The following is a 24,017-nucleotide window of genomic DNA, read 5'->3' on the forward strand; positions in this document are numbered from 1 at the left end:
ATATTACAAACATGGGTCTCATGACCCAACACTCAGAGCATACAAATCAAAGCACAAGCGGAAGCTATCATGTCTGAGTACAGACATCTATAAATGAAAAAGGCTGAGAAGCCTGACTGTCTATCAGATCCTGCCGAGGGCACAAGATCGTAGCTGAGGTAACAAGCTAAACGTCGAAGTCCACGTGGAACTACTAGCGAGACCGAAGTCTCTCTGCAAAAACATAAAATAGGCAAACGTGAGTACAAATGTACCCAGCAAGACTTACATCAGAGCTAACTACATATGCATCATTATCAACAAAGGGGATGGTGGAGTTTAACTGCAGCAAGCCAGCTTTGACTCAGTGGCTAACCTAAACTATGATTGCAAGTAACTCTTCGGGTGGCGCACACGAGTCCACATATTCACCATATCAATACACCACTATGGATCCGCTCCCGTCTCCCTGCGAGAACGCCGTCCATAGCACTCACGCTTATCTTGCGTATTTTAGAGTATCCACTTTCACTTGTCTATGAACTGATATAAGCAACCCAGAAGTCCTTTTCCGTGGACACGGCTATTCGAATAGATGATGTTAACCCTGCAGGGGTGTACTTCTTCACACACGCTCTCACCACTTACCGCCGTTTACACGACATGTACTCGGCAACCTTCAAGCGGAAGCCCAACGTGGGTGTCGGCCACGGCCTGCCTAAACACTCGAGTCTCTAGTCCAGGTTTATCGCCTATTCGGGTTCCATCCATGAGGAGATCCGGCCGGAGTTTCGCTCACAGCCCCAAACGATGTGAACAGGGTTCCGTGACACCAAACGGGCGCCCGGTTTACCCGGCCACGTGCCTACCGCATCACAGCCCACCCCTACGGTCAGCGCTGCGCACGGCCTCCAGCATACTACAAACACCAGAAAGTACTTGCAACTCCTGGACAGAGGACAAGGGTGATTAAGAAGCCGAGAGGGTCCATTGGTTTCGGGCCCAATGCATGGTAGTAGCTGAATCATGGATCACAAACACAGAACTCAGTTCCTGAGGACGGCTGCAATGAGACAACCCACCATGTACTCCTACATGGCCTCTCACCGCTACCTTTACCAAATCGTGTTCACACACTTAGCTCACACACAGTAGCTCTTTATTTAATTCAAAGGCCCAAAATAATTAACTCTGAGATACCAAAAATATTGTTTTGAGTTTTACCTCTTTGCAATATTTTCAGAGACTAAAAGGAGCATTTTCTTGGACTTCTTTGAGGAGATTTTAATGTTGATCATTTTTAGAAGGTTTCTGAGGCTTTGAAAATTCCTCAATTCAAATTTCATTTGAAATAAAACATGATGCTCACATGAGGTCTAGCCTAGTGCATTACCAGAAGCTAGGGATGTGACAACTCACCCCCACTAAACAAGAATCTCGTCTCGAGATTCAAGCGTAGGGTAAGATGAAGGGGAAACGCAAACTAGTATAATCTTCACGATCCAGGTTGCACTTCAAATGAACGTTGATTCGATCACCATCTTTGTCTTGTCGTCTTGTTCTGAGAACTCCAACTAACATGACAACGAGGGGAAAGGAAAGACCCTAAAAAATATTGTTCTTCTCGAAGGTCAAACAACTCAGGATTAACTCTCGGAATGAGACATAGCAACATCTCTCGAGCTGAGAGACGAAGCACACATCCATAGGAATGGAGTGAAGCAGATGACGAAGGTTCACTAGGTAGACAACAATTTCACGCTTCAGAAGGTGGTAATCGGTTGTCAGCGCAGCGAGGAGTTGAGTTTCCATGATACCACGACGAAACATCCTGGAGGAGGGTGATTCATAGATTATTACCTTAAGTGGCAAAAAGAATTACTTTTGATTCAAAGATCATTGAAACTCTTTATACCAGCCTAAGGCAATTCTCGAGCGATCTTTTGGAGGGGGTCGGTAGAATGGCATACTCGGACTTGGATGATGTGGATTACCTTGTTGAAGACAACGTAATGGATGAATTTGCTTACCACCGGAAATGGAAGAGACCCATGGTAGAATGGCACAATGGCGGTGCAAGCTGGGAACAGAATGCAAATGCTGGGAATGATTCTGGTAACTGGGGAAGAACCCAACAATAGAGAGTGAATTCACTGTTTGAAAAGGTCATAGCATTGACGAGGGAACTGAGAGCATCCCAATTAGTGTCGATGATAACACCTAGCACTTGTGCGTGCTCTCAAGAACTTGAGCATTTCCACAATCATCAAGGTTTTACCAACATCCGTGTCAAGGATCCTGGCAACACAACATACTACCATGACGGCTAATGATGGATGATGCAGATGCAAAGGAAGATAACACCTTCTCAGATTTCACCTTAGCGAGGCCAAGGAAACAAAATCTGGATGATCGACCGAGAGACATTTATCACTCCGCTTCTAATATTCTCCTTGATGTACTAGCGTATCCCATTCCTTGAAATGGTCTGGTATCTAGAACATCAGGTAAAGGTCGTACTTCGGAAACACTAAAATCATAAGGCATAGCTAGGGGGTAAATCCTACGAAGTCCTTATGGGGAGGTGGCCAACTTCCTCAAACAAGATACTACAATAATAGGTCTTCTGGCCGGGTGTGTTGGCCACGACATCCACTTTACCGGTTATCGAGGGACCAATATTATAGTTCTTGGGAAATGTTCCAAACCATCATATCTGCCTGAGATTCAGATCTGGTTGGTGTCAGGATATTCCAGACTCATCGAGTCTAGGAAGAAAAATGAAAGTTTGCAACACAAATCGACGAGATGACGTTGCGAGATTCTTGGGAAATGAACTACGATAGCAAGCTCCAAAACATGAGCTGGTTCTGCTACACATGTGTGAACACGCTGCCTCAGACAAACATGATCACATGGTAGTCTTACAATAAAACACTACCGAGTTCTGGTTGGGAACCATCAGCGAGGATATCGAAGTTCTTTCATAAGTCCGGATTAGCTCTTATGAAGATACTCCTTCTCCTTGAACAAATCAGTCAGTGGCTTGGTGTGCTAGGATATACATATGGAATGAAGATGATCAGTCTAACAGACCATAGAATTCTTCGCACGTGCATGACCGACTTGGGATGATTCCAAAGGAGCAAAAACAAACTTTCTCGGATTCACGACGGCAGCTTACATCAAAATGCACGTGAATCAAAGGAAGTCACTCCTTTCATCAAACAAGTACTTCATGAGCTAGCATGAAGAAAATGCTTTCAAAAGTTTCCAACACTAACTTAATGTTCAACAACATCATGGAGGAGATAAGGATGTTGTCAATGGACTCAACAACAACTCATCGGAATTTCCATATCACTGGACTTCCACCATCGTGTGAACACGGTGATAGCATTGGTCAGACCCAAAAGATATAATGGTGTATGCTCGAGGGATCAACCACGAGGAAGACAACATTACGAGCATCGTTGGTTCTGACTTGATTTGACGATAGCCCACACTCAAATCAAAGGATTGATAAGACAATAGGTCCAGCAACTGATCACAGGGACCAATCGATGAAGATATCATCTTTCTTCAACACACACTACACAAGAATATCCCTTTGGGACGAACTAAGTCAGGCAAGCTTTTATCTTCCAACTCTCCAAGTTGTTGTCTAGCTTAACCAACTAGCTCAGGGATATCTAACACCGATTCTTGGAGAGAAAGTGGTTCACAAGAAACCAACTTGATCACGAGCTCAACATAACAGTCAGGGGACAACCTGGTAATACTTCCGAGAAGATATTCGGAAAATCACGAACCACCGATATGTTACTAAGCTCGAGAACAATCTTGCTTTTTGAGGCAAGACGATATGATCAATAGAGCGAAGATTTGAAATAATCCTAACTCATCGATCGAGGAGTGCACCGAGAACAAGGACTAGGTAGCATGATCAACCTTAGAATGATGATTCAAAACCAACACGCTAAGAATGAAATTATTGTCCATTAACTACCAAGCAATGGGGTTGCTAGGAGTATTGAGTTCACACATCATGATTCACTTGTCGGCACTCCGGCTGCAACAACACGGAACCGAGGAATGAAAAAGGATGGCGAGAAGTATCACTATGTCAAGAATTCACAAAAGGTGGTGCAATTCTCATGAAATTCCTGTCATAAAGAAGGTAATACTTCAGGGTAGAGCAGACCAGAAGCTGGATTGTAAGTTGATCTGCGGAACACAACTACTTTGACCCAATCCTAAATATGGATGAGGTACTGGAGTTTGTTTCTCCTATTCATTCTGAAATAGAATGGCTTGGCGGACCACAAGGGTAATAGGCATCGACGAACGAATGCACGCATACTCTTGACTATCAATTGATAGACGAGGGTCAGAAGACAACTAAAGAGGGACAACTCAAAGGAACATACGATTTTCTGAGTTGTGGATGCATGGTTTAACATGTCGAACGAATTCCACATATTTCTTCCGGATAACCCATGCAGAAAGGTAGAACTGGCAGAGTCACAATGTAGAATCGAGAACCCATCGAGAGCACTCTGATTGTGATCTTTCGATCAGCGAGGAACATCTGCCATAAGCGGTTCATAGTATTTGGAAGAAAGGAATACCACGAACATCGAGGACTAATGCAAAGGTTACTAATAACCTAAAGGAACGAGCAAAACTATCAACATGAAGCAAGTAGGGTGAATCTCGGGTTCAAAACCCAGGAATAGAATACCTACTACTAAGTGGCATCACGGGATGCTTACGAGAATGATGGCCAGAATCATCACACTAGGACACAAGTCATGGCTAGACCACTAGATGATCCCCTGAGACACCTAGGGTCATAATAATTATTTCAACATAAAGGTCGAGGCAATAGAATACCTGAACTCAACAATTAGTGTGATTGAGCTGGCATAAAGGAGCATCGAAACCAGAGGGAAAGGATTTTGCAAATGCATCAGACTATTTAGAAACCTGGGATGACTCGGACAGCATAACGGCTGTAAATGCTCAGAAAAGATTTGAGACATTCACAAAAATGGTGGCATAACCACTCAGAAGCACAATATCAAGGTTTGGAGATCAACAGTTAACATACAGAAATAGTAGGAACTGAGCTGAGACTTAAATCCAACAATCTATAAGTCTATGGATTAGTAACACGTGATCCTGATAGAAAGATGAGAAGACCTAGTTCCTTAACCCCGTAGGAAATATAAGATGACTCAGATCAGAAGGGCATAAGGTATAAGGAGTAAAAAGAGCCTTACGTTCCATCCCACAATCAATTCCCTTATATAACTAAAGCATTTCTAGACTCAACTTCGACCAGTTTGGCTTGGTAATCCTACAGGCAGTCAAGCTCTGATACCAACGCTGTCAGGACCCCGACTCAATGCCACATCGATCTAGCATGTAACACCTCATATCACTTTGTGGCCTCACGCACGGTATTCCCACGGGTGTCGCCTTACCTTTGCCCGGGACCGTTTGCGCCTTTTGGCACACGTATATGACAGTGTCGCTAGCATCCATATGATAAGGAGCCCGGGCTGACATGGCTAGTCGTAAACCCAAAGTGGCACAAACTTACAGGGACAGGCATCCATGACCCAGCATCGAATGTGTCGGTCATCAGCGAGTGAATCCAGGCTGTAGCACTGGGCTAGCAGGACTCCGGTGAACCGGGCTGTAGCGGGCTAACAGGACTCCGGTATTCATCGCGTGACATTTCCCCGAAGGGACAGACACAGGAACAAAGAAGGACACATGCCGGCCAGCCTAAGTGTTCCGGAGCAGTAGCAAGCTACCATGGCTCAGTGGAAACACTAGGAGACATTTCCCGGTAAGAGAGGCTACTAAAGATGAACAACTAGATGGTCAGATCCCACACATACCAAGCATTTCAATAACATACACACAATATGCTCGATATGTGCAAATACAACATGGCATCACAACATGACTCTATGACTCAAGTAATTTATTCATTAGGCTCCGAGGAGCGAGATATTACAAACATGGGTCTCATGACCCAACACTCAGAGCATACAAATCAAAGCACAAGCGGAAGCTATCATGTCTGAGTACAGACATCTATAAATGAAAAAGGCTGAGAAGCCTGACTGTCTATCAGATCCTGCCGAGGGCACAAGATCGTAGCTGAGGTAACAAGCTAAACGTCGAAGTCCACGTGGAACTACTAGCGAGACCGAAGTCTCTCTGCAAAAACATAAAATAGGCAAACGTGAGTACAAATGTACCCAGCAAGACTTACATCAGAGCTAACTACATATGCATCATTATCAACAAAGGGGATGGTGGAGTTTAACTGCAGCAAGCCAGCTTTGACTCAGTGGCTAACCTAAACTATGATTGCAAGTAACTCTTCGGGTGGCGCACACGAGTCCACATATTCACCATATCAATACACCACTATGGATCCGCTCCCGTCTCCCTACGAGAACGCCGTCCATAGCACTCACGCTTATCTTGCATATTTTAGAGTATCCACTTTCACTTGTCTATGAACTGATATAAGCAACCCAGAAGTCCTTTTCCGCGGACACGGCTATTCGAATAGATGATGTTAACCCTGCAGGGGTGTACTTCTTCACACACGCTCTCACCACTTACCGCCGTTTACACGACATGTACTCGGCAACCTTCAAGCGGAAGCCCAACGTGGGTGTCGGCCACGGCCTGCCTAAACACTCGAGTCTCTAGTCCAGGTTTATCGCCTATTCGGGTTCCATCCATGAGGAGATCCGGCCGGAGTTTCGCTCACAGCCCCAAACGATGTGAACAGGGTTCTGTGACACCAAACGGGCGCCCGGTTTACCCGGCCACGTGCCTACCGCATCACAGCCCACCCCTACGGTCAGCGCTGCGCACGGCCTCCAGCATACTACAAACACCAGAAACTACTTGCAACTCCTGGACAGAGGACAAGGGTGATTAAGAAGCCGAGAGGGTCCATTGGTTTCGGGCCCAATGCATGGTAGTAGCTGAATCATGGATCACAAACACAGAACTCAGTTCCTGAGGACGGCTGCAATGAGACAACCCACCATGTACTCCTACATGGCCTCTCACCGCTACCTTTACCAAATCGTGTTCACACACTTAGCTCACACACAGTAGGACATGTTCACACACCTCTGATTCATCCCGGATGAATCAGACCTGACTCAACTCTAAGCAGTAGCAGGCGTGACAAACAGGCATGAATGAGTAGGCACAACAGGGCTCAAACAACTCCTACTCATGCTAGTGGGTTTCATCTATTTACTGTGGCAATGACAGGTCATGCAAAGGATAAAGGGGTTCAGCTACCGCAGCAGGTAACAGATGAATCGTTGTTGTCCTAATGCAGTAAAAAAAACAGGAGCGAGAGAGTGGGATTTTATCGGAATGAACAAGGGGGTTTTGCTTGCCTGGCACTTCTGAAGATAGCATTGAGTCTTCATCAGTGTCAACGATCACATCATCGGTATCACGTCTATCGAGAGGGGACAATACCGGCAACACAGAAGGAACACGATCAATGCAATGCGCAATATGATGCATGCTATGACATGGCAATATGAATGTGTGTTGAGCTAATGCACCTGGCTATGATTTAAATGAAGTTGGTTTGAATACATGATTCAAATTCCAACTCCATATATGATTATTTAAATGCCCTTTAATTGATTTGTGCTAAACAGCAGCTATAAGTTGTTCTAACATGCATGATAATAGTACAGATGGATAGATTGGATTTTTCTGATCATTTTTCATATATAATTTATCTCATTTGGAGTTACGGTTGAATTTCTATGATTTTTAGAAGTTTTTACAATTTTCTGGAATTCCTGAATAATATAAATCCAGAAATGAATTATGGCGTCAGCACCACGTCACGGTGACGTCAGCAGGGTCAACTGGGCGCCCCAGGTCAAACCTGACGTGTGGGGACCACACGTCAGTGACACAGTTAACTAACCTAAGTTTAATTAGAGCCTGGCCCACATGTCAGTGTCAGCAGGGGGGGTAATTAGTTTAACTAACTCGATTAGTGCTAATCCTAATTAGCTAACAGGGCTGGGCCCACCTGTCATTGAGTCAGGGCGTCCAACTGGGGTCAAAACTCGCCGGACTTGGTCCACGGCTCGTCGTCGGTGAAGCCCGAGACGGCGGAGGGGGTCGGAATTCCTCCTCCGGCGACCAAATGGCCGGCGGAGGGCAGCTACGTGACGCTGAAGATCCCGCGCGTCGAGTGGTGCGGTCAGTTAGGCCGGGGGCGACCTATATCGACGGCGGCGAGCTCAAAGGCGGCGGCCGGAGCACGGCGAGGTCGGGGTTGGCGCTAGGGGGCACGGCAGGTCGCACGGGTGGGCGCGCTCGGCTCCTGGAAGGGTGCTGAGCACGTTGCCGTGCTCGGGAGTTAGCTACGGTGGCTCTAGCACCGTCTGCGTCATCGCCGGCGGCGAGGAACGGTCGGCTCCGACAGCCAGGGTGGTTAGAGGGCGCGGACGGGCACGGAGAGAGAGGGGAAATGGACAGGGGCTCACGGTGAGTTCGAAGAGAAGGTCGGCGTGCTCGGGGAGGCGGTGGAGACGGCGAATCAACGGCGGCGGTGGTCGGAGCCCGATGTGGAAGACGACGACGATGGCGATGTTTCGGGCCCTCCCGGCTTGCGTGGCTCATCGAAGATGAAGAAGACAACATGGCGGAGCTTCTGGGCGCGTCGGGTTTGCGTGGGGTGGCCGGTGTCCGCGAGGGAGCTCGTCGGTGGCGGCGGCTCCGTTCGGTCGTGGGAGGGAGAGAGAGCAGAGGGGGAATAGGGACGGAGGGAGAGCGAGAGGGGTTCCAGGGAGAGTGAGAGAGAGGCCAGGGGTGTCGTGGCGTCTCCAGGCGCATCGAGGAGGGAGGCAACCAGGCAGGAGGTGGCCAAGCGCGACGGCGGTGCTCGCCACCGAGCTGCTTCGTGCGCTGGCACGGGAAGAAGACAGGAGAAGGGGGGGCCAGGTGGGCTGGGCCGCGCAGGTGGGCTGCACAGTGTTGGGCTGTGGGTGGCTGCCAGGTAAGCTCCAGGTGAGATTTCTCTCCTCTGTCTTTTATTTATTGTTTTCTATTTTGTTCTGTTTTGTTTTGGTTTAGGAATAAATACTAAACCATTTTATAAAATCCTGAAAATAATTATGTGGCTAGAACTAAAATATACCAAACCACATAAAATGTTCTAGTAATTATTGGACATATATTATTTATATATCAAATATATATCCAATGCAAATAGCTCTTTATTTAATTCAAAGGCCCAAAATAATTAACTCTGAGATACCAAAAATATTGTTTTGAGTTTTACCTCTTTGCAATATTTTCAGAGACTAAAAGGAGCATTTTCTTGGACTTCTTTGAGGAGATTTTAATGTTGATCATTTTTAGAAGGTTTCTGAGGCTTTGAAAATTCCTCAATTCAAATTTCATTTGAAATAAAACATGATGCTCACATGAGGTCTAGCCTAGTGCATTACCAGAAGCTAGGGATGTGACAACTCACCCCCACTAAACAAGAATCTCGTCTTGAGATTCAAGCGTAGGGTAAGATGAAGGGGAAACGCAAACTAGTATAATCTTCACGATCCAGGTTGCACTTCAAATGAACGTTGATTCGATCACCATCTTTGTCTTGTCGTCTTGTTCTGAGAACTCCAACTAACATGACAACGAGGGGAAAGGAAAGACCCTAAAAAATATTGTTCTTCTCGAAGGTCAAACAACTCAGGATTAACTCTCGGAATGAGACATAGCAACATCTCTCGAGCTGAGAGATGAAGCACACATCCATAGGAATGGAGTGAAGCAGATGACGAAGGTTCACTAGGTAGACAACAATTTCACGCTTAAGAAGGTGGTAATCGGTTGTCAGCGCAGCGAGGAGTTGAGTTTCCATGATACCACGACGAAACATCCTGGAGGAGGGTGATTCATTGATTATTACCTTAAGTGGCAAAAAGAATTACTTTTGATTCAAAGATCATTGAAACTCTTTATACCAGCCTAAGGCAATTCTCGAGCGATCTTTTGGAGGGGGTCGGTAGAATGGCATACTCGGACTTGGATGATGTGGATTACCTTGTTGAAGACAACGTAATGGATGAATTTGCTTACCACCGGAAATGGAAGAGACCCATGGTAGAATGGCACAATGGCGGTGCAAGCTGGGAACAGAATGCAAATGCTGGGAATGATTCTGGTAACTGGGGAAGAACCCAACAATAGAGAGTGAATTCACTGTTTGAAAAGGTCATAGCATTGACGAGGGAACTGAGAGCATCCCAATTAGTGTCGATGATAACACCTAGCACTTGTGCGTGCTCTCAAGAACTTGAGCATTTCCACAATCATCAAGGTTTTACCAACATCCGTGTCAAGGATCCTGGCAACACAACATACTACCATGACGGCTAATGATGGATGATGCAGATGCAAAGGAAGATAACACCTTCTCAGATTTCACCTTAGCGAGGCCAAGGAAACAAAATCTGGATGATCGACCGAGAGACATTTATCACTCCGCTTCTAATATTCTCCTTGATGTACTAGCGTATCCCATTCCTTGAAATGGTCTGGTATCTAGAACATCAGGTAAAGGTCGTACTTCGGAAACACTAAAATCATAAGGCATAGCTAGGGGGTAAATCCTACGAAGTCCTTATGGGGAGGTGGCCAACTTCCTCAAACAAGATACTACAATAATAGGTCTTCTGGCCGGGTGTGTTGGCCACGACATCCACTTTACCGGTTATCGAGGGACCAATATTATAGTTCTTGGGAAATGTTCCAAACCATCATATCTGCCTGAGATTCAGATCTGGTTGGTGTCAGGATATTCCAGACTCATCGAGTCTAGGAAGAAAAATGAAAGTTTGCAACACAAATCGACGAGATGACGTTGCGAGATTCTTGGGAAATGAACTACGATAGCAAGCTCCAAAACATGAGCTGGTTCTGCTACACATGTGTGAACACGCTGCCTCAGACAAACATGATCACATGGTAGTCTTACAATAAAACACTACCGAGTTCTGGTTGGGAACCATCAGCGAGGATATCGAAGTTCTTTCATAAGTCCGGATTAGCTCTTATGAAGATACTCCTTCTCCTTGAACAAATCAGTCAGTGGCTTGGTGTGCTAGGATATACATATGGAATGAAGATGATCAGTCTAACAGACCATAGAATTCTTCGCACGTGCATGACCGACTTGGGATGATTCCAAAGGAGCAAAAACAAACTTTCTCGGATTCACGACGGCAGCTTACATCAAAATGCACGTGAATCAAAGGAAGTCACTCCTTTCATCAAACAAGTACTTCATGAGCTAGCATGAAGAAAATGCTTTCAAAAGTTTCCAACACTAACTTAATGTTCAACAACATCATGGAGGAGATAAGGATGTTGTTAATGGACTCAACAACAACTCATCGGAATTTCCATATCACTGGACTTCCACCATCGTGTGAACACGGTGATAGCATTGGTCAGACCCAAAAGATATAATGGTGTATGCTCGAGGGATCAACCACGAGGAAGATAACATTACGAGCATCGTTGGTTCTGACTTGATTTGACGATAGCCCACACTCAAATCAAAGGATTGATAAGACGATAGGTCCAGCAACTGATCACAGGGACCAATCGATGAAGATATCATCTTTCTTCAACACACACTACACAAGAATATCCCTTTGGAACGAACTAAGTCAGGCAAGCTTTTATCTTCCAACTCTCCAAGTTGTTGTTTAGCTTGACCAACTAGCTCAGGGGTATCCCACACAGATCCTTGGAGAAGGGGTGGTTTACAGGAATAAACCAACTTGATCACGAACTCAACATAGCGGTCAGGTGACAACCTGGTAATATTTCCGAGAAGATATACGGAAAATCACGAACCACCGATATGTTACTAAGCTCGAGAACAATCTTGCTTTTCAGGGCAAGATGATATGATCAAATGAGCGAGGACTTGACAAAATCCTAACTCATTAATCAAAGAGTGCATCAGGAAATAAGGACTAGGTAGCACGATCAGTCTTAGAAGGATGATTCAAAAACCAACACGCTAAGAATGAAATTATTATCCTTTAGCTACCAAGCAACGAGGTTGCTGGGAGTATTGATTTCACACACCATGATTCACTTGTCGGCACTCCGGCTGCAACAACACGGAACCGAGGAATGAAAAAGGATGGCGAGAAGTATCACTATGTCAAGAATTCACAAAAGGTGGTGCAATTCTCATGAAATTCCTGTCATAAAGAAGGTAATACTTCAGGGTAGAGCAGACCGGAAGCTGGATTGTAACTTGATCTGTGGAACACAACTACTTTGTCCCAATCCTAAATATGGATGAGGTACTGGAGTTTGTTTCTCCTATTCATTCTGAAATAGAATGGCTTGGCGGACCACAAGGGTAATAGGCATCGACGAACGAATGCACGCATACTCTTGACTATCAATTGATAGACGAGGGTCAGAAGATAACTAAAGAGGGACAACTCAAAGGAACATACGATTTTCTGAGTTGTGGATGCATGGTTTAGCATGTCGAACGAATTCCACATATTTCTTCCGGATAACCCATGCAGAAAGGTAGAACTGGCAGAGTCACAATGTAGAATCGAGAACCCATCGAGAGCACTCTGATTGTGATCTTTCGATCAGCGAGGAACATCTGCCATAAGCGGTTCATAGTATTTGGAAGAAAGGAATACCACGAACATCGAGGACTAATGCAAAGGTTACTAATAACCTAAAGGAACGAGCAAAACTATCAACATGAAGCAAGTAGGGTGAATCTCGGGTTCAAAACCCAGGAATAGAATACCTACTACTAAGTGGCATCACGGGATGCTTACGAGAATGATGGCCAGAATCATCACACTAGGACACAAGTCATGGCTAGACCACTAGATGATCCCCTGAGACACCTAGGGTCATAATAATTATTTCAACATAAAGGTCGAGGCAATAGAATACCTGAACTCAACAATTAGTGTGATTGAGCTGGCATAAAGGAGCATCGAAACCAGAGGGAAAGGATTTTGCAAATGCATCAGACTATTTAGAAACCTGGGATGACTCGGACAGCATAACGGCTGTAAATGCTCAGAAAAGATTTGAGACATTCACAAAAATGGTGGCATAACCACTCAGAAGCACAATATCAAGGTTTGGAGATCAACAGTTAACATACAGAAATAGTAGGAACTGAGCTGAGACTTAAATCCAACAATCTATAAGTCTATGGATTAGTAACACGTGATCCTGATAGAAAGATGAGAAGACCTAGTTCCTTAACCCCGTAGGAAATATAAGATGACTCAGATCAGAAGGGCATAAGGTATAAGGAGTAAAAAGAGCCTTACGTTCCATCCCACAATCAATTCCCTTATATAACTAAAGCATTTCTAGACTCAACTTCGACCAGTTTGGCTTGGTAATCCTACAGGCAGTCAAGCTCTGATACCAACGCTGTCAGGACCCCGACTCAATGCCACATCGATCTAGCATGTAACACCTCATATCACTTTGTGGCCTCACGCACGGTATTCCCACGGGTGTCGCCTTACCTTTGCCCGGGACCGTTTGCGCCTTTTGGCACACGTATATGACAGTGTCGCTAGCATCCATATGATAAGGAGCCCGGGCTGACATGGCTAGTCGTAAACCCAAAGTGGCACAAACTTACAGGGACAGGCATCCATGACCCAGCATCGAATGTGTCGGTCATCAGCGAGTGAATCCAGGCTGTAGCACTGGGCTAGCAGGACTCCGGTGAACCGGGCTGTAGCGGGCTAACAGGACTCCGGTATTCATCGCGTGACATTTCCCCGAAGGGACAGACACAGGAACAAAGAAGGACACATGCCGGCCAGCCTAAGTGTTCCGGAGCAGTAGCAAGCTACCATGGCTCAGTGGAAACACTAGGAGACATTTCCCGGTAAGAGAGGCTACTAAAGATGAACAACTAGATGGTCAGATCCCACACATACCAAGCATTTCAATAACATACACACAATATGCTCGATATGTGCAAATACAACATGGCATCACAACATGACTCTATGACTCAAGTAATTTATTCATTAGGCTCCGAGGAGCGAGATATTACAAACATGGGTCTCATGACCCAACACTCAGAGCATACAAATCAAAGCACAAGCGGAAGCTATCATGTCTGAGTACAGACATCTATAAATGAAAAAGGCTGAGAAGCCTGACTGTCTATCAGATCCTGCCGAGGGCACAAGATCGTAGCTGAGGTAACAAGCTAAACGTCGAAGTCCACGTGGAACTACTAGCGAGACCGAAGTCTCTCTGCAAAAACATAAAATAGGCAAACGTGAGTACAAATGTACCCAGCAAGACTTACATCAGAGCTAACTACATATGCATCATTATCAACAAAGGGGATGGTGGAGTTTAACTGCAGCAAGCCAGCTTTGACTCAGTGGCTAACCTAAACTATGATTGCAAGTAACTCTTTGGGTGGCGCACACGAGTCCACATATTCACCATATCAATACACCACTATGGATCCGCTCCCGTCTCCCTGCGAGAACGCCGTCCATAGCACTCACGCTTATCTTGCGTATTTTAGAGTATCCACTTTCACTTGTCTATGAACTGATATAAGCAACCCAGAAGTCCTTTTCCGTGGACACGGCTATTCGAATAGATGATGTTAACCCTGCAGGGGTGTACTTCTTCACACACGCTCTCACCACTTACCGCCGTTTACACGACATGTACTCGGCAACCTTCAAGCGGAAGCCCAACGTGGGTGTCGGCCACGGCCTGCCTAAACACTCGAGTCTCTAGTCCAGGTTTATCGCCTATTCGGGTTCCATCCATGAGGAGATCCGGCCGGAGTTTCGCTCACAGCCCCAAACGATGTGAACAGGGTTCCGTGACACCAAACGGGCGCCCGGTTTACCCGGCCACGTGCCTACCGCATCACAGCCCACCCCTACGGTCAGCGCTGCGCACGGCCTCCAGCATACTACAAACACCAGAAAGTACTTGCAACTCCTGGACAGAGGACAAGGGTGATTAAGAAGCCGAGAGGGTCCATTGGTTTCGGGCCCAATGCATGGTAGTAGCTGAATCATGGATCACAAACACAGAACTCAGTTCCTGAGGACGGCTGCAATGAGACAACCCACCATGTACTCCTACATGGCCTCTCACCGCTACCTTTACCAAATCGTGTTCACACACTTAGCTCACACACGGTAGGACATGTTCACACACCTCTGATTCATCCCGGATGAATTAGACCTGACTCAACTCTAAGCAGTAGCAGGCGTGACAAACAGGCATGAATGAGTAGGGACAACAGGGCTCAAACAACTCCTACTCATGCTAGTGGGTTTCATCTATTTACTGTGGCAATGACAGGTCATGCAAAGGATAAAGGGGTTCAGCTACCGCAGCAGGTAACAGATGAATCGTTGTTGTCCTAATGCAGTAAAAAAAACAGGAGCGAGAGAGTGGGATTTTATCGGAATGAACAAGGGGGTTTTGCTTGCCTGGCACTTCTGAAGATAGCATTGAGTCTTCATCAGTGTCAACGATCACATCATCGGTATCACGTCTATTGAGAGGGAACAATACCGGCAACACAGAAGGAACATGATCAATGCAATGCGCAATATGATGCATGCTATGACATGGCAATATGAATGTGTGTTGAGCTAATGCACCTGGCTATGATTTAAATGAAGTTGGTTTGAATACATGATTCAAATTCCAACTCCATATATGATTATTTAAATGCCCTTTAATTGATTTGTGCTAAACAGCAGCTATAAGTTGTTCTAACATGCATGAAAATAGTACAGATGGATAGATTGGATTTTTCTGATCATTTTTCATATATAATTTATCTCATTTGGAGTTACGGTTGAATTTCTATGATTTTTAGAAGTTTTTACAATTTTCTGGAATTTCCTGAATAATATAAATCCAGAAATGAATTATGGCGTCAGCACCACGTCACGGTGACGTCAGCAGGGTCAACTGGGCGCCCCAGGTCAAACCTGACGTGTGGGGACCACACGTCAGTGACACAGTTAACTAACCTAAGTTTAATTAGAGCCTGGCCCACATGTCAGTGTCAGCAGGGGGGTAATTAGTTTAACTAACTCGATTAGTGCTAATCCTAATTAGCTAACAGGGCTGGGCCCACCTGTCATTGAGTCAGGGCGTCCAACTGGGGTCAAAACTCGCCGGACTTGGTCCACGGCTCATCGCCGGTGAAGCCCGAGACGGCGGAGGGGGTCGGAATTCCTCCTCCGGCGACCAAATGGCCGGCGGAGGGCAGCTACGTGACGCTGAAGATCCCGCGCGTCGAGTGGTGCGGTCAGTTAGGCCGGAGGCGACCTATATCGACGGTGGCGAGCTCAAAGGCGGCGGCCGGAGCACGGCGAGGTCGGGGTTGGCGCTAGGGGGCACGGCAGGTCGCACGGGTGGGCGCGCTCGGCTCCTGGAAGGGTGCTGAGCACGTTGCCGTGCTCGGGAGTTAGCTACGTTGGCTCTAGCACCGTCTGCGTCATCGCCGGCGGCGAGGAACGGTCGGCTCCGACAGCCAGGGTGGTTAGAGGGCGCGGACGGGCATGGAGAGAGAGGGGAAATGGACAGGGGCTCACGGTGAGTTCGAAGAGAAGGTTGGCGTGCTCGGGGAGGCGGTGGAGACGGCGAATCAACGGCGGCGGTGGTCGGAGCCCGAGGTGGAAGACGACGGCGATGGCGATGTTCCGGGCCCTCCCGGCTTGCGTGGCTCATCGAAGATGAAGAAGACAACGTGGTGGAGCTTCTGGGCGCGTCGGGTTTGCGTGGGGTGGCCGGTGTCCGCGAGGGAGCTCGTCGATGGCGGCGGCTCCGTTCGGTCGCGGGAGGGAGAGAGAGCAGAGGGGGAATAGGGACGGAGGGAGAGCGAGAGGGGTTCCAGGGAGAGTGAGAGAGAGGCCAGGGGTGTCGTGGCGTCTCCAGGCGCATCGAGGAGGGAGGCAACCAGGCAGGAGGTGGCCAAGCGCGACGGCGGTGCTCGCCACCGAGCTGCTTCGTGTGCTGGCACGGGAAGAAGACAGGAGAAGGGGGGGCCAGGTGGGCTGGGCCGCGCAGGTGGGCTGCACAGTGTTGGGCTGTGGGTGGCTGCCAGGTAAGCTCCAGGTGAGATTTCTCTCCTCTGTCTTTTATTTATTGTTTTCTATTTTGTTCTGTTTTGTTTTGGTTTAGGAATAAATACTAAACCATTTTATAAAATCCTGAAAATAATTATGTGGCTAGAACTAAAATATACCAAACCACATAAAATGTTCCAGTAATTATTGGACATATATTATTTATATATCAAATATATATCCAATGCAAATAGCTATTTATTTAATTCAAAGGCCCAAAATAATTAACTCTGAGATACCAAAAATATTGTTTTGAGTTTTACCTCTTTGCAATATTTTCAGAGACTAAAAGGAGCATTTTCTTGGACTTCTTTGAGGAGATTTTAATGTTGATCATTTTTAGAAGGTTTCTGAGGCTTTGAAAATTCCTCAATTCAAATTTCATTTGAAATAAAACATGATGCTCACATGAGGTCTAGCCTAGTGCATTACCAGAAGCTAGGGATGTGACAAGGAACCCACCTTGCAATGCCAAAGACAACACTGCACGCCGGACTCATCGTCATTGAAGCCTGGTTCAGGGGCTACTAAGGGAGTCCTGGATTAGGGGGTCTCTGGACAGCCGGACTATATCCTTTAGCCGGACTGTTGGACTATGAAGATACAAGATTGAAGACTTCGTCTTGTGTCCGGATGGGATTCTACTTGGCGTGGAAGGCAAGCTAGGCAATACGGATATGTATATCTCCTCCTTTGTAACCGACCTTGTGTAACCCTAGCCCCCTCTGGTGTCTATATAAACCGGAGGGTTTTAGTCCATAGGACAACATACAATCATACCATAGGCTAGCTTCTAGGGTTTAGCCTCTCCGATCTCATGGTAGATCAACTCTTGTAATACTCATATTTAGATACATTACAACCGCGCATTGTTCTAGCCCTCTCACACATTTGAAGATTTTGCCCGTCAGATTAAGAATCTGGGTCATCTTGGCCGTCCGATGCTCAGTTTCGCGCTAACTGGGCCGCTGTCCTAAGGGGCTCCTACTCCGATGAAAAAACGGTGGCCTCTGGTTAATCGGGCTTGTTTACACTCGGAGCCCATTCAACCCCACGAAGCCCGCAAACACGTCCCCTCTCCTTTCGTCTATCTCTTTCCCCGACCTCCCCTCGCTGTCGCCGCCACTGCCACTTTCGACGCCAACCTCCAGCCACGGCGTTCCTCTCTCACCCGAGCAACGAAGGCACCCCCTTGACCTCGCCTCTGACCATACCCTAGTGCGTCGCTGCCGCGGCTGCCACTGTCGATGCCAACCTCGAGCCACGAGATCCCTCTCTCGACCGAGCGACAAAGGCACCACCGATGGCGGGTACACGTCGGACACGCATGAGGATCCGGAAGACCGCAAGCACAAGAAGGAGATGGTGGACGAGTTGCCGCCGCAGGCCTGGTCCAGCTTATTTCTACGCCAGGTTTGAACTTCTCGGTTGCCCCGTTGCTGGATCCTACCTCGGTCGAGCACCCGGCAAGCAAGGTACGCTCGTACGTCATATGATCTTTGGGCGCGATCGAAATAACATCGATCACTTGCTGATGGAGGCACGACCGGTCAAGGTGTCCACAATGGCAGCATGTGGATGTGTATGCCCATTGCCCCGACCCCTCCTACACGTGCACCTCTGCAGCGATCTAAAGGTATGGACCTTGCTAACCTGTCGTGGCACTCTACAACTACCATATATCCAATTTCTTTCTGTTGAGGTGGCGCTTTAGCCTTTGCACTTGAACTGTTTGATGAATTGCCGATATGATGTGAGTGTTCACCAGATATGATGTGAAAAATATGATATCTTCAGGTATTTATCCTCCTAAATATTCAGATATTCTAACCCTGTAATCCTCACTGCTCACAACCAGACATAGCTTTTTGATGTATCATTTGGATTTGGTCGATGTCAATCAGATATCAGGACGTTTGAGGACATATATTTCCGATACCTGTATTTTGTAGCAAAAAGTCTGATGTTTCTGTTCTCCAAATAATTGATTACCAACTCACTATACAGTTGCAGATTGGTCAATAATTATGTAAGAGCTGGGTGTTCTGATTGAAAGTATATTGGGGATGTAGTGAAGTTTTTTTTCTTTCCCTCTCCCCAGCATTTTGATCTTCGATATATGCTATATCTTGCTCTACTTCTTTCATGCATTATAAGAAACATGTGGCAGTGGACATGTTTAAGAAAAAAAGAATACGGCAGTGGAGATCAGTAGATCTAATTTTCTATGATGTGCAAAATGTGTCCATTCTCTAATGTAAGGCCAACTTTCGCTTCTAGGATGTTTTTCCTTGGCTGCTATATCTATTTCTAATTTTTTTTTGCAAATTCAATATCTTCATACTAATTCACTGGTTTCATCATTGGCTCCTCACTAAGTTATCACCGGTTCTATGTTTTTTCTCATGTGTGTACATTGTGTTCATAACTGAATTCCCCTTTCCATGACGGAAGTTGATTCCAGATTTTTTACTTCCTTCAAATTAAATGAAATATATTTTCTATCAAGCTCAATCATTTATTTTGTGAGCTATTTAGGCCATCCTTATTCTGATTAAGCCAGACATTTTGTGAGTTACTTCTATGTAATGGTACAGCAGCTTTTCTCTGAGTTGGATGACCTGAAGCGATGCTTGATTCGGTATAGTTGAAGCGGCACGTTTACAGGACATATGCAGCTCTTTTCACTTTACATATGCTAAATTATATTTGGATGGTGTGGTGTTGTTGCAGCATTGAGGAAAAATAACAGGTTGTAACATATGAAAATAACCAATACTCCTAGAATTCCAGCTTATAGAGGCTATGGTAGAAACGTTGAGAGGTATGTCTGCTAGCTGCATTCGTTATTTTATAAATTCACTACAGGAATCAGCTATTTTGCCGTCTGCCACGGCGGACGGCAAAGGCATGAACGGCGGACGGCAAAGGCCTTTGCCGTCAGCCGCGGACGGCAAAAGGCTCCGGCAAAGTAGGCTACGGTAAACAGCTACTTTGCCGTCTGCTTCCTGGCAGCTGACGGCAAAGGCCCTTTGCCGTCTACAGCGGACGGCAAAGAGAGCGGACAGCAATAATTGTGCTGTCAGTCCGTTAAGTGGCTAACGGCAGGCCTTTGCCGTCCGCCGCTGACGGCAAAATTTCTAGTGTCTTTGCCGTCCGCCGTATGATGTCATCTACACGTCACTACATGGCAGGTTCTTTGCCGTCTGCCACTGATGGCAAAGTCTTTGCCGTCTGCCACTGTAGGCAAACTGACCAAATGGGTCAGCTCCCAGGAAGCACAGCTGGATGCCACGTGTCTTCTTTGCCATCCGCGGCAGACGGCAAAGAGCCCGTTGCCGTCGGTGGCAGACGGCAAAGAGCCTGCCATGTTGGCTCTTTTATCTGTTTTTTATTAAATCCAACAATTTTCATCACAAATATATATGACATATATAGATATATTTCAAAAGGCCATTACAGAGCAAACATATAAGATATCCAACACATAACTTCATCATCCAACCATATATATTACATGCATAGTTCCATCATACATAACAAGTTCAACATAGAGGCATCCAACCATATATATTACAATAGTTTCATCCAACGATACATGCATAGTTCAACGATACAAAAGAAACAGAGAAAGGGATAAGGAGCACTCCATCTATGCAAGCTTTCGTCAAGTGAATGAAATCTGCAAAATGAAAAATAAGAAAGTTAGAACAAGAAGAGTAGAACAAGAAGAAGACTAGAACAAGAAGAGTAGAACAAGAAGAAGACTAGAACAAGAAGAGTATGTCATTTATGAGCTAACTTACGTGAAGTGGATCATATATGAGCTAACTAAGTTGAAATGGGTCGTTTATGAGCTAGCTAAGGTGAAATGGATCATTATGAGCTAACTTAGTTGAAATGGGTCGTTTATGAGCTAACTAAGGTCAAATGGATCGTTTTTGAGGTAACTAAGGTGAAATGGATCGTTTTTTAGCTAACTTAGGTGAAATGGATCATTTATGAGCTAACTTAGTTGAAATGGATCGTTTTTGAGCTAACTTAGGTGAAATGGATCATTCATGAGCTAATTTAGTTGAAATGGATCTTTTTGAGCTAACTTAGGTGAAATGGATCATTTAAGAGCTAATTTAGGTGAAATGGATCGTTTTTTAGCTAACTTGGTGAAATGGATCGTTTATGAGCTAAATTAGTTGAAATGGATCATTTATGAGATAACCTAGGTAAGATGGGTCATTTTGGAGTTAACCTAGGTGAAATGGGTCATTTTAAAGCTAACGTATGTAAAATGGATCATTTAGGAGCTAATCTAGGTAAAATGGGTCATTTTTGAGCTAACTTGGATGAACTGATCATTTATAAGCTACCCTAGGTAAAATGGGTCATTTTAGAGCTAACTTAGGTAAAATGGATCGTCTATGAGCTAACTAAGCTAATTATGCAATTTTTGACATAAGTAAGCTAAGTATAGATCGTTTTAGAGCTAACTTAGGTAAAATGGATGGTTTTGGAGGTCAGTAAGCTTATTAAGTCATTTTGGAGGAGAAGAAGCTAAGTCTAGGTCATTATGGTAAGCATTGGAGGAAATAAAGCTAAGTCTAGGTCTTTATGCATGTGTTAAGCAAAACACTAGATAAACTTACCAAGATCCAGGAGGTGTAGGAGCGGGGTGGCTCGTGTCGGTAGATGGAGAAGGATCGTGCGATGCTTGTCTAGAGTTATGCTGCACCAAAGATCATTTCCAATGTCTTGTTAGCATGATGACACTCAAATGTTAAGACTAGCAAGTAATGTCCATTCAAATAAAACTCACCGTGGTCCCAGGAGCAATCACTGGCATCGGCGGAGCGGTCTGACCTGTCTTTTCGCACACAGACTGCACATTTGGTTTTGACGACTCAGTCATACTAGTTAGTAATGAGACAAACACTACATGAATGTTTTGGCTAATCTGCAAAAGAAACTTACCACAAGGAGCTCGTACATGGCCCTTGCCTGCATGTCATTCCGTGCCCTCTCCTCCTCCATCATCTTTGTCGTCCTCTCCTCCAACTCCCGCTGCCTCTCCGCCGCCTCCGCCAGAAGTTTCTCCGTTCTATCTCTCTCACTCTGTATAGCAGCCTGCAACACCACTCACATGACCATTTGTAATCATTGATGGAAGCGCACACAATGTAATTAATGGAGAGAGATAACTGAGTACGTATGACTAACCTTGATGGCGAGTTGCACTGGCCGTTCACGAGGCCTTATCTCAGGAGCGGAGCTCGACTGGCGCGCCTTGATCTCCGGGAGAATGCTAGGACAATGGATAAGTCCATCTCCAATGGCTATGGAGCCATGGGACCTCCCGCCACCAGATATCATCACCAGCTCTGGATCAATGGGACCCTGGCTCGGGTTAAAGTCCTCCCCTTTCCTCGCCTTCCCCTCATCTCTATATCTCACGAGCTTGTTGTGGGAGGAGATGTTGGTGAAGTTTTTTGCATCATCGAGGTCAGACTGAGAGAAAGCCTTGACTTTCTTGAAAGAGGCAGTGTGGGCCATGGCATACAGGTCGTACACCTCTGGCACCTTATCCGCCTTATTGTAGCGTGCCTAAAAGAGAGAAACAATGAAAATTAGTAATTAAAGGGCTCAAGCTAGCATGATGAATGAATTGCATGAATCATGAAGCAAACCACATACCCAGTTGCGCCCGAACTGATATAAGTTGGAGCTGCCTTGATGGTGTGGCACACCTTCCATTTGGGCATGTTTGCCCTTGGCCTCGTTGTGGAGGGCTAGCCATTGTTTTGAGCACCACTCATCGACCAACACCTCCCAACAATCCATCCGATCTGCACACCATCTCGGAGGCGCCTAAGTTAGCAAATAGAAACTTGAGCGCTACGGCTAAGAATTACTAAATGAAGGAACTTAAGTAGAGAAGGCCTTAAGAATTACCTTCATGTACTGCTCCTTACTCAGGAACTTATCGCGGCACGCCGGCTTGGTCTTCTTGATACCACGCAAAGCGTAGTAGTCTCGAACAGCCTGCACCCGAGCCTCGTGCCGTAAGTTCTGGAGTAGGCGCTTGCACACGTTCTCGATAACATGTGTCGCGTCCTCCTCGTATCCCTCCTCACACCTGTAGAATGTCTGCAATCAAATGAGACAATATTGATTAGTACAATTAATAACTAGCTAGTTGAAGATTTTTAAATGTGTAAAGGAGAAATTACCCAGAACTTTCTGATCACCATGTCTGCCCTCGTGTCGCACACGACACCGTCGATAATCTCATCCGGCGGGGCCCCCGCAGCCACGTAGTGCTCCCAGCTCAATCCAAGCTCTGGAAGCCGACCCTCACCGGGCAACGTGACAAACCCCGGGAAGTTTTGCCGGCAAAGAACTCCAAGGACGGAGTTGGGCCGGCGGACACTATGATGGTGGTCCCAACCCCTACAGCATGACAAGGCCAACGCATTAGTTATTTGAAGAAACGTGAATGCAGAAGGTACAAAAATATTAAATGCACTTACGTACCTCTCCCCATCAGGGAAAATCAACCACCTCTGCTCGCGGGTCACCGGCACAGACGGGAGCCGTGTAGCACCACGCTGGTAGACGTTGCCCCCCTCCTCCCCCTCCTCATCAGTCGGCTCCCCGCCATCATCAGCATGGACACTCGGCTCCCCGCCATGCTCAGGATGACCCGGCCAGGTACCCCATCCAGACGTGTGCTCCTCCGGGGTCTCGTGGGCCCAAGTCTCGTGGGCCGAAGGCCCGTCGCCCCGAGGCTCG

Source organism: Triticum aestivum, chromosome 5A, assembly GCF_018294505.1.
Source record: "Triticum aestivum cultivar Chinese Spring chromosome 5A, IWGSC CS RefSeq v2.1, whole genome shotgun sequence".
NCBI classification, from domain to species: Eukaryota; Viridiplantae; Streptophyta; class Magnoliopsida; order Poales; family Poaceae; genus Triticum; species Triticum aestivum.